This window comes from Pelodiscus sinensis, chromosome 2 (genome assembly GCF_052426305.1).
Source record: "Pelodiscus sinensis isolate ZL-2025 chromosome 2, ASM5242630v1, whole genome shotgun sequence".
NCBI classification, from domain to species: domain Eukaryota; kingdom Metazoa; phylum Chordata; order Testudines; family Trionychidae; genus Pelodiscus; species Pelodiscus sinensis.
The window spans coordinates 35,860,751-35,876,073 of NC_143053.1; the positions used below are offsets into that span (position 1 = coordinate 35,860,751).

The following is a 15,323-nucleotide window of genomic DNA, read 5'->3' on the forward strand; positions in this document are numbered from 1 at the left end:
AGTAATCAGTCAATCATAGCTGAGCTGAATTTAGAACTATACATTTGAAGCACATTTTGAACTTGAGTTTCTTAGGTTTGGAGTTAAGATGAAAGTTGCAAAATATTTAATAATTTTGTAGCCTTGTAAAATTTCATTGAATAGTGGCTATTCTCAAATCAGTTACTTCAAAGTAGCTGAATTTATAAAAAGCTTTTTTTGAATTTGGGTAGCTGGGTTTATCTGTCCGTAATACCCAGATAGGCAATAATTATAGAAGGGGGGGCTGCTTCACAGACTTTTGAAGTGGCTCCAGGTCACTCCAGAAGGGGGGGATGCCTTGGGCGGAAAGGGCAAGGCCAGGACACTTCCCGTGCTCCCCCACCCAGAGACCCTGATTGGCCTGGGGGTGGTGGAGCATATGAAGTCTTTGCGCCCCCACCGCACCCCCCCCCACTCCTAGAGAGACCTGGCAGCTGTTCCGAACAGCTGGTGGGTTCCTCTAGGCACTGCGCACCTTTTATAGAATGGGAGAAGATTTCACATGCTCTCCCGCCCCCAGGCCAGTCAGAGCATAGAAGTGCGTGAAGTCTCTCTCCCCCTTGCCCACTCCCCGTAAGGGGCCTGCTGCCTTAGAGTGAACCAGCAGTTATTCTCAAAAGCTGGCGGTTCACTCTAAGCCAGTGGTCTCCAACCTTTTTAAATACAAGATCATTCCTGAAAACCATTTTAACCGACCAGGGCACTAACGTAACCTCTCGGTTGATGAAGGAGCTTTGTACGTTACTACGGATAAAAACCTTCAGGACATCGGTATACCACCCCCAGTCTGATGGGTTGGTGGAGAAATTTAACCGTACGTTAAACGATATGCTAAGGCGGGTGGTACAGGAAGGGCCCCAGGATTGGGACCAGATGCTGCCAACCCTCCTCTTTGCCATCTGGGAAGTACCCCAGGCATCCACCGAATTCTCCCCCTTTGAACTCCTGTACGGGCGGCAACCCTGGGGGATATTAGACATCTTAAGGGAGGACTGGGAGGCCCAAACCACCTGGTGTCAGGGTACGGCTCAGTATATTTTACTGCTGCGGGAGAGACTACGACGAAGTGGGGGTTATGCTCAACTGAACCTATTAAAGGCCCAAACCCGGCAGGCGCATTACTACAATCGCACGGCAGAGGCCCGCCACTTTGAGTCAGGAGACCGAGTGCTGCTACTGCTCCCCACCAAGGAATCGAAGCTCCTTGCCAAATGGCAAGGACCGTATGAAGTGATCTGAAGGGTGGGGGAGGTAGACTACGAGATCCAGCTCTCAGGGAGGCGGCGGCGGAGGCAGGTCTTCCATGTCAACCTTCTCAAGAAGTGGGTGGCATGAGAAGGCCTATTAATGGCCCTGGTGGAACCTGAGGAAGACCTAGGGCCCTCCAGCGAGGACTGCACGTCAGACGGGAAGGTGACGCTAGGACCAGACCTTTCGAAGGAACAGGGACAACAGATAGCGGAACTGCTGTGGGAATTCCAAACCATCTTGACGGCGGCACCAGGACGAACCGAGGTAGGGATACACCGCATCCGTATGGAACCGGGGTGGGTAGTGCGAGAAGCGCGTCGCCCCCTGTCGAGGAAGGTGTGGGAGACCGTGAGACAGGAGGTGCAGGCCATGGAACAATGGGGAGTTATTGAGGAATCACGGAGTGAATGGAGAAGTTCCATCGTGCTAGTCCCAAAGAGTGACGGGTCTGTGAGGTTCTGCATCGATTTCTGGCGGGTTAATGCCATCTCCCAATTTGACGCCTAGCCGATGCTCCGAGCGAAGAGTTGTTAGAAGCCCTAGGGCGAGCCAGGTATATATCCACCTTAGACTTGTCAAAGGGGTATTGGCAAATACCGCTGGATCTGCCCGATTGGGGAAAAAACTGCCTTCTCGACCCCATTTGGCTTGTACCAGTTCTGCAGGATGCCCTTCGGTCTCCATGGGGCAGCTGCCACCTTCCAGCGGGTCATGGACTGAGTGCTGGCACCCCACCAGGGATATTCGGCCGCCTACATCGACGACATTGTGGTCTACAGCCTAAACTGGCAGGAGCATCTGGAACATCTTAGGGCGGTAATGCAAGCGCTGCAGGCGGCGGGGCTTACGGCCAACCCAAAAAAATGTCACTTCGCGAAGGGAGAAGTGTCCTACCTGGGCTACACGGTAGGAGGGGGGCACCTAAAACCTCTGCTGGACAAAGTAGAGGCCCTAAGGAATTATCCCGCACCCGTGACCAAAAGACAGGTATGGCAATTTTTGGGGCTCGCAGGGTACTACCGTAAGTTCGTACCAGATTTTGCGACGGTAGCCACCTGGTTAACCGAATTGACCAAAAACACAAGCCCCACCAAGGTCCAGTGGACGGACCAGACAACTCAGGCTTTCCAGGAGCTGAAGCTCCGATTAACCCAAGCCCCGGTTTTAAAACAACCGGATTTTGAGAAACCTTTTCTTTTATGCACAGATGCTTCCGAATGCGGACTAGGAGCCGTCCTAGCACAGGAGCACGGTGGTGAGGAACACCCGGTTTTATACCTCATTAGGAAACTTCTACCTCGGGAAAAGAACTATGCGACCATCGAGAAAGAGGCCTTGGCCGTGAAATGGGCCATAGAATCCTTGAGGTACTACCTATGGGGTAATAAATGTAAGTTAATCACGGATCACGCACTGCTGTTCTGGTTGATGCATTTCATCAGGACCTGGTGACTTGCTGACATCTAACTTTCCTAAGTGATTTTTAACTTGTTCTTTGTGTATCCTATCTTCTAAACTTACCCTCTCTCTGCTTGTATTCACTACGTTAGGCACACCTCCAGACTTCTTGGTGAAGACCGAAACAAAGAAGTCATTGAGCATCTCCGCCATTTCCAAGTTTCCTGTTACTGTTTCTCCCTCCTCACTAAGCAGTGGGCCTACCCTGTCCTTGGTCTTCCTCTTGCTTTTAATGTATTTATAAAAGGTCTTCTTGTTTCCCTTTATGCCTGTAGCTAGTTTGATCTCATTTTGTGCCTTTGCCTTTCTAATCTTGCCCCTGCATTCCCGTGTTGCTTGCCTATATTCATCCTTTGTTATTTGTCCTAGTTTCCATTTTTTATATGACTCCTTTTTTATTTTGAGATCTTGCAAGATCTCCTTGTTAAGCCAAGCTGGTCTTTTGCCATATTTTCTATCTTTCCTACACAGCGGAATTGTTTGCTTTTGGGCCCTTAACAACGTCCCTTTGAAATACTTCCAACTCTCCTCAGTTGTTTTTCCCTTCAGTCTTGCTTCCCATGGGACCTTACCTACAAGTTCTCTGAGCTTATCAAAATCTGCCTTCCTGAAATCCATTACCTCAATTGTGCTGGTCTCCCTTCTACCTTTCCTTAAGATCATGAACTCTATTATTTCGTGATCACTGCCCCCTATGCTGTCTTCCACTTTCAAGTTCTCAACTAGTTCCTCCCTATTTGTTAAAACCAAATCCAGAACAGCTTCTCCTCTGGTAGCTTTTTCAACCTTCTGAAACAGAAAGTTGTCTCCAATGCAGTCCAGAAACTTATTGGATAGCCTGTGCCTCGCTGTGTTAGTTTCCCAACATATGTCTGGATAGTTGAAGTCCCCCATCACCACCAAATCTTGGGTTTTGGATAGTTTTGTTAATTGTTTAAAAAAGGCCTCATCCACCTCTTCCACCTGGCTAGGTGGCCTGTAGTAGACTCCTAGCATGACATCACCCTCGTTTTTTACTCCTTTTAGCTTAACCCAGAGACTCTCTACACGGCTATCTCCTACGTTCATCTCCACTTCAGTCCAAGTGTGTACATTTTTAATACACACACATTTTAATCACCCAGCCTACCAAAGGGTTCTTTTGCTTTCTGTCCTGCAACCTCAGGTGCCTTAATGCTGTACTGCTATGGTTCAGAACCTTGGAACCAGTGGCAAGCCTACAGGCATAAAGGTCTTACTCTTGCTTCCCCAGCCTAATTTTTTCTTGCCGTGTGATATCAATGACTTTTCCAGTCCTGAGTCCCTCCAAGTCCATCGTCTCAACACTCAGACACCTGGACTTTTCCCCTCTGGTTCATCACCCCCAAAAGAGGGAAAACAGCTCCCCTGTTATCAACTCACTTTGGCACACACTCTCCCTGTAGTTGCACAACAGAGACCTGCTTGGGGTAAAAACACACAAAAGTTTATTTAATAGAAAAACTTGGCACTTAATTTGTAATGAAAGAGGGCCTGGAGCTCAAGCAATTTATTTACTTTCATAACTAATGTGGTAAGCCCAGAGATGCAGGGGCTATAAATTGCCTAGCCTAGAGATGCTGGGCTCAGCCCTAGCAAGCCTGAGCACAAATTAAGCACTGGAAAAAAAAATCACAGATTCAAAGATGAAATAGTAAGAAAGGGCAAACACATACAAGTTGTATAGCAAACAAATATAAGGTGCAAATTCAGACTTATGTTTTTATATTACATAAGTCCCATTTTCTAATACAAATTACTTATTGCCTTTGAACAGTTTTCCACTGTGCCCCTTAGCCTGAGGTGGGATCAATTGTTCACAGACAGCCCCTTGTCTTTGAGACTGTTCCTCAGTTCTGAATGTCTTTCACCTTAAATGTCTTTCTTTTAATAGGCATCAGGTTTAAAATAAACAAACTGAAGTTTTTCTTCACTCAGCACATCATCAACCTGTGGAACTCCTTGCCAGAGGATGCGGTGAAGGCTAGAACTTTAACAGGGTTCAAAAAAGAGCTAGATTGATTCATGGAGGTTAGGTCCATCAGTGGCTATTAACCAGGATAGGTAGGAATATCCCTAGCCTCTTTTTCTCTGGAGGTGGGTGTCAGGGGAGGGATCACATGAGGATTACATGTTGTGATCCCTCCCTCTGGGGCATCTGGTATTGGCCACTGTCGGCAGACAGGAAACTGGGCTAGATGGAGCTTTGGTCTAACCAGTATGGGCGTTCTTATGTTCTTTCCTATTAAGAAGGTTTGCAGGGTTTGTTTCTCTCACTTTCTCTGATTCATGGTGAGGGGGCAGAATTCTCTCTCAACTTGGTATTGGTAGTTAGTGTTCCCTCTACACTGCGCAGCAGGACAGCTGCACAGGTGATTAATCAGTCCACCCTCCCCAAGGCTCAGGGTTCTGTGCAAGGAGCTAATCACCCCCGCCCAGTCAATCACCTGTGCTGCCATGCAGCTTAGAGGGAACACTGTTGGTAGTCATGGTGTCTCAGTGCCTTCCAATTAATTGCAATGGTCCATTATTTGTCCTTTCTTAGATTATATCATAGGCAGTGTGACAGACCCAGACTAGCTGGCTGTTGCACTCTCATGGAGAGCAGATATACAATAAGGTTACCATATTTGAACTTTCAAAAAAGAGGATGCTCCTGAGAGGGAGTGTATCTGTATCAGTATCTACTAACTCACATTGTATTAATGTGTTATATATAGTGTATATCTATATATAACACATTAATACAATGCGCGTTGGTAGATACAGATGCTCCTGAGAGGGAGTGTCTTCTTTTTTGAAAGTTCAAATATGGTAACCCTAATACAGGGTACTAGATAAACAGTTTTCTATTCCCTGAATAAACTCTGTGTCTGCTGCCACATAATTAAGGCAGGCAAGACACCTGAGGCTAGTTAATAGCTGACCTGAAGGAGCAGGCTAATCAGACACCTGCAGTCAATTAAAGGCAGGGGAGCTGCTATAAAAGGTTTTCCCCAGGTAAGGCAGGGGAAAGGAGAAGAAGGATGGACTGAGAAGAGGAAGCGTGTTTGCAGAAAAGCTAAGATGGGAAAGATTCAGTCAGGTACCGGAGGAAAGGTACTAGGGGAACATTTGGGGAAGTAGCCCAGAGAAAAAAGACTGCTGTGTTGGGTTGGGGGGGGGAAGCAGTTACCACTGTCTAGTGTCCCTAAGCCGTACCTGGAGTAGTGGGCAGGCTTAGGTTCTCCCCAGCCTCCCTGTGCCACAGAAGGAACTAATTCTGGGAAAAGGAGACTACGAAGAATTACGGAGGGATCTCCTCCTCCCCCTTCATTGACTTTGCCAGTGATGAAAATGGCAAAGCTGAAATCCTGAGCTCTAGAAAAACGTAAGAGGCAGCATTCACAAAAAGCCTCTGAGGGTATGTTTACACTACAGTGTTATTTCAAAATAGCTTATTTTGAAATAACACGTCTACACACAAAATACATTTCGAAATAGCATTTTGCTTTTTCGAAATAGCGTGTCCACACTGAGTGGACTCTGAATTGCATTTAAGGCTAGCTGGAACCAGTGCCAGTAGGGCACCAGGTCAGGCCTAAGATGCTGGTACCGCATAAGAGGGTGCACTCCAAGCCAAAACAAAAACAAGCGGCACCATCAGCACCGATCACACTGCAGAGCCAACATAAACGCCGCTTGGCACCGAAGGTGCCAATTCAGTCGGCACTGGCCTCGGCACCTAAGAGACCCCACACCAAGATGCCACCTCCTGACCAATTGGTGCTGCCTGCATCAATGGCACCGAGTAACACATGTACCCCGGTACCATCCCAGGAGCATCTACGACATAAGTCTCTTATCAGGAGCCGTCCTTTATCGGCACCGTTATCTCCAGGTTCCTACATACAATCGGTGCACTCACGTGGACAACTGATCCCGTCTCGCTTCCCAAGCAAAGCCGACACCAAGCCACACAGCCGCTTTTCTTCCCAGCATTCCATCCCAGCACAGCGAGCTTTATCCTGGGACACTGGGCCTATTACATATGCATATCCACCACCACCCTGGTATGCACATCATTACACATTCCCGCTGCCCCCTTGCCCCGGGCAATGGCAATCATGGGAGTCATGTCCTCATAGGAAGAGCCATCATACTGCACCTTCCACAACATCCAGAGAACCATCTAATTCTCCCCAACCCACTACCTCTATAACAGCGCCTAACTCCCCAATCCAGACTGAGATGGAAGACTCTTTGCCTGAGGGCGAAGGACAGATCTCCTGTGCATAATTCTTGGTCCTCACCAGATGAGACGGTTATATCCACCACCCCACCACCAACCGATCACTCAAAGAAGTTCCAAGAATTTTTTAAAAGAGTAGTGTTAGCACAAGAGCGAGATTTACAGGAAGTTCAGGAAAATAGTATTGCCTCTTGCGAACCTTGCAACCTCCTACCTCCTCCAGGATCGCCCTCCTCATGGACAAAGCTATTATGGACCCCATGAACAACATTTGGCAGACCCCGGCATCTATCACTCCAACCAACAAAAGAATGGACCGAAAATACTTTATCACACCAAAGGGAATGGACTTCCTTTTCATAAACCCTCCCTCAAACTTCCTGGTAGTCGATTCCATTAGACACAAAGCCAGACAACTCAATATTAGATCAACACCACAGGACAAGGACCACAAAAAAATGTACATCATGGATCGTAAAGTATACTCCTCATCTACCCTGCTTCTTAGAGCAGCGAATTACACTGCCATGCTAGCGGATTATGACTATTCTAATTACTCCAGGCTTCAAGAGCTTATATAATACCTGAACACAAGAGGCCTATCCTCCTCAACATTATGCAGGAGGGCCATACAATTTCTTGCACCGCACTACAGTCCATAATGGATGTAGCAGATACAGTTACACGCGTCACAGTCTCAGCTATCGTGATGCAGAGAATATCCTGGCTCCAAGGAATTTGCAGCAGAAGGTCGAAGACCTACCCTTTGATAAAACCAATCTCTTTGCTGCAAAAACCGATGAAGCACTTCATTTGAGGAAGGACTCTCATACCACCCTAAGAATCCTGGGGCTGTACACGCCCCAATTTAAGAAAGCCAGATACACCAACTACCAGAGACCCAGGGAGCCATACATACAGCAACCGAGGTATGACTTCTGACAGAAACAAAGGCCCCAACGATGTAGGCCTCAATGCCAGCAACAACATCAAACAGCAGCTGCCAAACCTTCCATATCCAAGCAGAAAGTTTGAAGGTTCAGTCAGGAGCTAGAAAGACACTTTCCTTGTGGTCACATCATCAACCAATTATCCACTATTCAACCACCACCTCCACCCCCTTTTTTCAACGGTGGGCTCAAGTAACATTAGACAAGTGGGTCCTAGAACTCATCCACTCATCCCTGTCATTTCTGGTCCCCCTATCCATCCTCCCACCCCATCCCTCTTCAGGGACCCCTCTCATGAGACCCTCTTCAAGCAAGAGGTCCTCCGATTAGGCACCATAGAACTGATACCACCAGAGTTCCATGGCCAAGGATTCTACTCAACTTATTTTCTAACACAGAAAAAGAACGAAGAATGGAGGCCCATTCTGGATTTAAGGAAGCTCAACAAATACGTCCCTTATCAATGATTCAAGATGGTGACCCTAGCAACAATAATTCCAGCATTAGATCAAGCAGATTGGCTTTTGCCTCTCAACCGTCAAGATGCATATTTCCATATAACAATCCATCCCACCCACAGGCGTTTTCTATGATTCACGGTTGGCAGTCACCATTACCAATACCGAGTGCCCCCTTTTGGCCTTTCAATAGCTCCCAGAGTGTTTTCCAAAACTCTAGCAGTCATAGCGGCATGCCTACTTCATTAGGGAGTCATAATATTTCCATACTTGGATGACTCTCTCATAAAAGGCACATCCTTACAAGGGACATGATCGAGATTACCATGAAACTCCTGTTCTGCCTGGTCTTCCATATAAACTATAAGAAATCCATGCTTCATCCCACTCAGGCATTGGAGTTTATAGGAGCGCATATCAATACTGTCAAAGCTAAAGCAGCTCTACCCACGTACAGATTCGACACCCTATGCAACCTCATAACAGTAGCATGGGCGACCCCTATCACAACAGGTTTGCAAATGCCTAAAAATCTTGGGCCACATGACTGCCACAACCTATGTCGTCAGGCTGGCTCATGAGATGCCTTCAGTCTCGGCTAGCCACACTTTACCCCTCATCCAGTGACCCGCTCTCCAAGTCAGTTACCATTCCGCCACATGTCCTCAATTCCTTGCACTAGTGGATGCGTCCACTCAATGTCTTAACTGGAGTTCCATTCCATCAACCGATCCCTACACTTACCATGATGACCGATGCATCACACATAGGATGGGGTGCCCATCTAGGAACCCTCACGGCCCAAATAAAATGGTCCTTTACAGAGCAAATGCTCCATATCAATCTTTTAGAACTGCAAGCGGTGCAGTACACATGCCAACATTTCCTACAATACATAGCACATAAGACTATCAACATTATGACAGACAACACCACTTGCATGTATTATATCAATTGGCAAAGGCGGTGCACGATCCCTGTCCCTATGTACGGAAGCTCTCAAACTATGGAACTGGTGCCTTGCACACCAGATTACCCCTGTTGCCACTTATCTTCCAGGGGTGCTAAACGTTACAGCAGATGCCCTAAGCCGCAAGTTCCACGACCAGCACAAATGGAAGATAGACACATAAGCCCTCAATTATGTGTTCTACCAATGGGATCAGCCAGACATAGACCTCTTCGTGACCAGGAACAATTGCAAATGCCACCGTTACTGCTCCAGAGCAGCCTTAGGGAAGCACTCCCTTGGGAATGCTTTCTCCATCAAATGGGACACACCGTTACTCTACGTGTACCCACTCTTCCCCATACTCCACAGGGTCATCATCAAAATCAGAACAGAATGAGCTCACATGATTCTCATTGCACCAGCATGGTCGAGATAAACATGATATCCTTACCTCCACAGAGTGACGGTAATGGATCCATACGCTTTTCTACCTCAACACAATCTTCTGTCCCAGAATTACGGTGCAATTCTCCATCCCGAACCATGCAAACTCCACCTCCACACCTGGCTTCTTCATGCCAAAAACACCTGTTCAGAAAGAGTAAAACAGATATTAATCAATAGCAGAAGAGAATCCACCGGGAAAACATACATCTACAAATGGAACAGATTCGCCCAGTGGCTTAAACATACTCTCACTATATCCCCTGAAACTGCCGCCCTCCCCCTCTTATTGAACTACCACTTTTACCTTAGGGAGTCGGGCCTGGCTCTAAGTACTGTCAAGGTTCATGCAGCTGCTATAGCAGCCTTCCATCGCACCACTGAAGGTGATTCTTTCCTCTTGAACCCAATCACCAAAAAATTCCTCACTGGTCTACAAAACACCTTTCCATCTGTTTGCCCACCAGTTCCCATATGGGACTTAAATCCCATACTTAAGAGCCTGACAAAGTCGCCTTTTGAGCCCTTGGCGACCTGCCCTTGGTCATACCTATCTATGAAGGTCTCCTTTCTAGTTGCAATAACCTCCAGCAGGAGAGTAGGGGAACTTGTTGCACTAATGGCGGATCCCCCTTATACAATTTTCAGCAAGGACAGAATGACACTCCGGCCCCACCCTAAATTCCTCCCAAAATTTCCCTCTCCCTTCCACATCAATGAACCTGCGTTTTTCTCCAAGCCACACTCTGATCCATCACACGCAGTATGGAACACCCTTGATGTCCGTAGAGCGCACGCATTCTACATTGATCGTATGAGAGCCTGGTGAATATCTCCTAGACTCTTCCTATCCTTTGCAGAATGATCCAAAGGACAGGCTATCTCTTCTCAGAGAATCTCCAAGTGGATCTCTTCATGCATTCACACATGCTCCACCATCCACAACAAAGAACCACCTGGCACCATCACTGCCCATTCCACCAGGGCCCCGTTCTCTAAACTGCCTTCCTCAAGAACGTACCTCTCCAGGACATTTGCAATGCAGCCACTTGGTCATCAGACCACACATTCATACAACATTATGCTCTGGCATCCTCCATGGCTGTGGGACAAGCTGTATTATCCTCACGGATAACAACAGGGCTCTAAACCCACCTCCAAGAGCTGACTACTGCTTTATAGTCACCCAGAGCGGAGTACTCACAGGGCCATTACTCAAAGAAGAAGAAAGTGTTATTTACCTTGTGCAGTAACGGTGGTTCTTCGAGATATGTCCCCGTGTGGGTGCTCCACTACCCCACCTCCTTCTCCTCCACACTCTACTAGTGTGGGTAGAGAAGGAACAGAGGGGCTGTGCCATGCATATGCCTAACGGACACTAACGGCCTGAGGGGGCGCCACAGTGCATGTGCAGTGCATCAGACACCACTAGAAAATTCTCCGATCGCTGGCACGAGGGTGCACCATGCACCCAGAGTGGAGCACCCATGGAGACACACACATTTGGGTTCCGTGCTGCACGGGGAGCACGGAACCCAAACGGTTGCTTGTGCCACTTGCTCCCACACAGCGGCCTGGCTGAGCGGCGCAGAAGTCAGCCGAGAGCCACGGCGGGAGGTGAAGGGGGGCAGGGCGGTGACGTTCACGGCCAGGGGGCGGGGCCTAGAGCCACTGTCACACCGCACATCACCGCCCCGCCCCCCTTCCCCTTCTGCTGTGGCACTCAGCTGACTTCTGCACTGCTCAGCTGGGCCGCTGCGGGGGAGCAAGCGGTCGTTTGGGCCCCGCACTCCCCATGCAGCACAGGCTGCCCAGAGGGACCAGCCAGCATTTCAGGCAACAGCACCGCCCAGAGGGAACAGCCAGCATTTCAAGCAACAGCGCTGCCCAGAGGGAACAGCCAGAATTTCAGCGTTACAGACTCTCAGACATTGGGCTACTATATATATGACTAGCCAATTAACCCGTCATAAGACGGGATTTTCAGGTCTCTCCTCCACGTCGGTCTTCTCTCCTGAGCCTCCGGTCTCTCATTCTGTCTCCGTCTCCCCCCCCCTCCTCCTCCTTCTGCCTCCCCCCTCCCTCAGCTTTCCTACCCCTCTTGCCTCTCACTCGGGGGACTGAAGAGTCCAAATGACCTTTTGGGCTCCAAGCTCCCTGTGCTGCATAGGGAGTGCGGAGCCCAAACGGCCGCTTGCGCCACTTGCTCCCACGCGGTGGCCCTGCTGAGCGGTGCAGAAGTCAGCCGAGCGCCATGGCGGGAGGCAAAGTGGGGCGGGATGGTGACATTCATGGCCAGGGGGCAGGGCCTGGAGCCACTGTCACACCGCACATCACAGCCCTGCCCCCCCTTCCATGGCGCTTGGCTGACTTCTGCGCCGCTCAGCCAGGCTGCCACGTGGGAGCAAGCGGCCGTTTTGGCCCCGCACTCCCCATGCAGCTTGGGCCGCTCGGAGGGAACAGCCAGCATTTCAGAAACAGCACCGCCCAGAGGGAAGAGCCAGCATTTTGGCGTTACAGACTCACAGACACTGGGCTACTATATATATGATTCTTTAGCTAAATCCCACATGTTTAACTTTTATGGCAAATTTCATATCAAATGTTCATTCCAGTAGTATATTTTTCATCACTTTTACCATAACATATTAGTCCCCTTTTCTGAGACTTCTGAGCATAAATGCACTTGTATTAATCAAAAGTTTCTAAAAAGTTAAACCAAAATCTTTTCAAAATTGTCTGCGGGCCCTTTTCTTCAAAATATTGCCCATTCTATAGCTGCTAGGTCAGCCAAATTGCTGTGCCAAGTTTCTATCCCTGGAGGTAGTCTTTCTCTGAGCAATATTACTCATTTGGCTACAAGCTCTGCTCAAGAGAACCAGTTTTTCTATTAATCTCAGTTTCCAAGATTATGGGAAATATCCCAAAACACCAGTTCTGGGCAGTAATATTTAAGGAGACATCATCATTTCAATCTTATCTACTTCTAGCCAAAAGAATTGTATCCTGGGACAGTTACATACATGTGAACCAGTGTGGTTCCAGCAGCAGTCTTTTGGCAAGGCCCATTTTTTGATCTGAGGGGACCAATGTGAACAAAATATAATTTTGTGCAGGATCCTCTTAAATTATAGATCAGTAGTAGAGTTCTTAATATTATGCAGGGTACTTCCTCATTGGTTAGGGCTCAAGAATATATTCAAACCCTTATTCCAGGCCTGGCCCAGGCAATTTGAATGTGTTCCACATTATGTCTGGTAAGAGCAATGAACATGTTTGGTACTTCAGAAATAATAAATAAAGTACAGGCAGTCCCCGGGTTACATGGATCCGACTTACATCGGATCCCTACTTACAAACGGGGTGAGGGAACCCCGCACTAGCTGCTTTCCCCCAGCAGACCAGGGAGACGCGAAGCTAGTGCCCCTCCCCAGCAGACCAGGGAGACGCAGAGCGACTTTTCTCAGCAGACACCTCATCTTGAGAATAAAGGACTGAGGGAAGTGAGGTGTGGGAGAATAAAACTGAGCTCCGGAGAAATGTTTGGCTAGAGTTTCCCCTACAATATGTACCAGTTCCGACTTGCATACAAATTCAACTTAAGAACAAACCTACAGTCCCTATCTTGTACATAACCCGGGGACTGCCTGTAATTTAAAACATTAACACTGTGTATGACAACTGTTGTGTGTCAGGAACCTCTGTCAGAGCAAAAAATGTACATGTGAGATTTAATAATGCAGCTGTGAAGCCATGAGTAGATTCACTTCCGTAGCACCAGATTTCACATTAAAGGCAAGTATCTCATGTAGAAGAGTAGATCTTTTGGATCTCTAGGGATTGCACTCGCCACGCAGTTCCTCATTAATCTATAATTAACTGGACATTAACGAATGATATTTTAAAAACAGAGTACCCCCATTAAATCTTTCAGTGATTTTTCTGTACTCAGTATACTTACTGTGATGTAGTGGGGGGAGCCTTGCTGGTTGCTGGGCTTGGGCAGTGGGTGACCTCCACTGGTGGCTGTTTATAGCATGGCCCAGCAGGACAGCGGATGAGTCACTAGGCAAGGGTCTCCCAACCTGTCCGACCGGTCACCTCCCAGGGAGAGAGACAAAGGGAGGAAGGCGGGGTCCAACCCCAGGCTGGGGGCAGGGCTGGAGGAGAGTTGTAGTTTCTGTCTGGAATCATGGAGGAAGCAGCCTAAACAAGGGGGCCTGGGATTTAGGGGCCGAGTCTCCCCCATCTCAAGGGGGACTGAGGCATCCTAGGCCTGGCCCTGTAACTAGATTACATCTGTGCTGTGCTGCATCCTTGGAGAAGCAATAAACTCCCTCAATCCTACTGCTTGGCGGAGTCTGTTCATGCCACTACGGGGGTGCAGGAGTCGGGGGAACTCCGACGTGTCATCACAGTGGTGTCAGGGGTGGGATACACTGCACCCCGTGGATGGAGCTTCCAGCAGCAAGTGACCCCAGACCGTATGCTATCAACACTCAGCTGACCCTGACGGGCATAGACAGCACCCCATTTAAGGTACCCATAGCCAGGGTGCATCTGAAATGGGAGACCAAGGAGGGCCCCTAGAAGTGGGGGTGTACCCGCACTTACCTACGGAGAGGTTGATAGGAGGTGACCTAGAGGAGTGGCCATGTGGTCCTCAGAGGGCCCTGGTCACCACCCGTAGCCGTAGCCAGAGCTAGCAAGGGGCTGGCAACCTGGAACTCGAGGAGGTCCCCCAACAGGGGGCCCTGGGCTCCGTCCCAGGAGACGTGGAGTCAGACCAGGCTGGGGCTCTGGACCTAGGCAGTGAGGAGAAACTCGCCCCAGTCCCAGCCCCAGCCACTGAATTCCAGGCTGAGGTGCGGGCGGATCCCTCCTTGCAGACCCTGAGGGACCGGGCCGACCTGGGCACAGCTCAACCCCTAGGGGGAGATTGCCAGGAGATGTTTCGGTGGGAGAGGGGATTTCTGTACCGGGAATGGCTTCCCCCCGGGAAGGTATGGGAGTGGAGGCTCCAGCGGCAGCTGGTGGTCCCCCAAAGGTATCGCCGCAAGCTGCTATACCTGGCCCATGGCATCCCGTTCTTAGAACACCAGGGGATTCGGCGCACGTGGCTGAGGCTGCTCCAGAACTTCTACTGGCCGGGGATATTTGCGGCTGTGCAATGGTACTGCCAGTCCTGTGACTCCTGCCAGTGAGTGGGGAAGGCCCAAGATAGGAGAAAAGCTGCTTTGAGACCCCTGCCCATCATAGAGGAGCCTTTCCAGAAGGTGGCGATGGATATAGTGGGACCCTTCAGTAGAGTGACCCGTACGGGGAAGAAATACATCCTGGTGGTGGTGGACTTTGCCACCCGCTACCCTGAGGCCGTGGCCCTACCCTCTATCGAGGCAGATACGGTGGCAGACGTACTGCTGACCATTTTCAGCAGGGTGGGGTTCCCCCAGGAGGTTCTCACGGACCAGGGATCCAACTTCATGTCAGCCCTGCTCTGATGCTTGTGGGAGAAGTGTGAGGTCCAGCACACCTGGGCC

At 49.1% G+C, this 15,323-nt stretch overlaps 1 protein-coding gene across 1 annotated transcript in view; it reads right to left on the minus strand.

Annotated features, from left to right (window-relative positions):
• ATP6V1C1 (ATPase H+ transporting V1 subunit C1) overlaps positions 1–9,912 on the minus strand; it is a 106,245-nt gene extending 96,333 nt beyond the window's left edge. The window contains exon 1 of the mRNA XM_075920259.2: positions 9,791–9,912. The gene's annotated coding sequence lies outside the window, so the exon portion shown is untranslated. The remainder of the gene's footprint in view (positions 1–9,790) is intronic.
• Between the last annotated feature and the right edge of the window lie 5,411 nt (positions 9,913–15,323).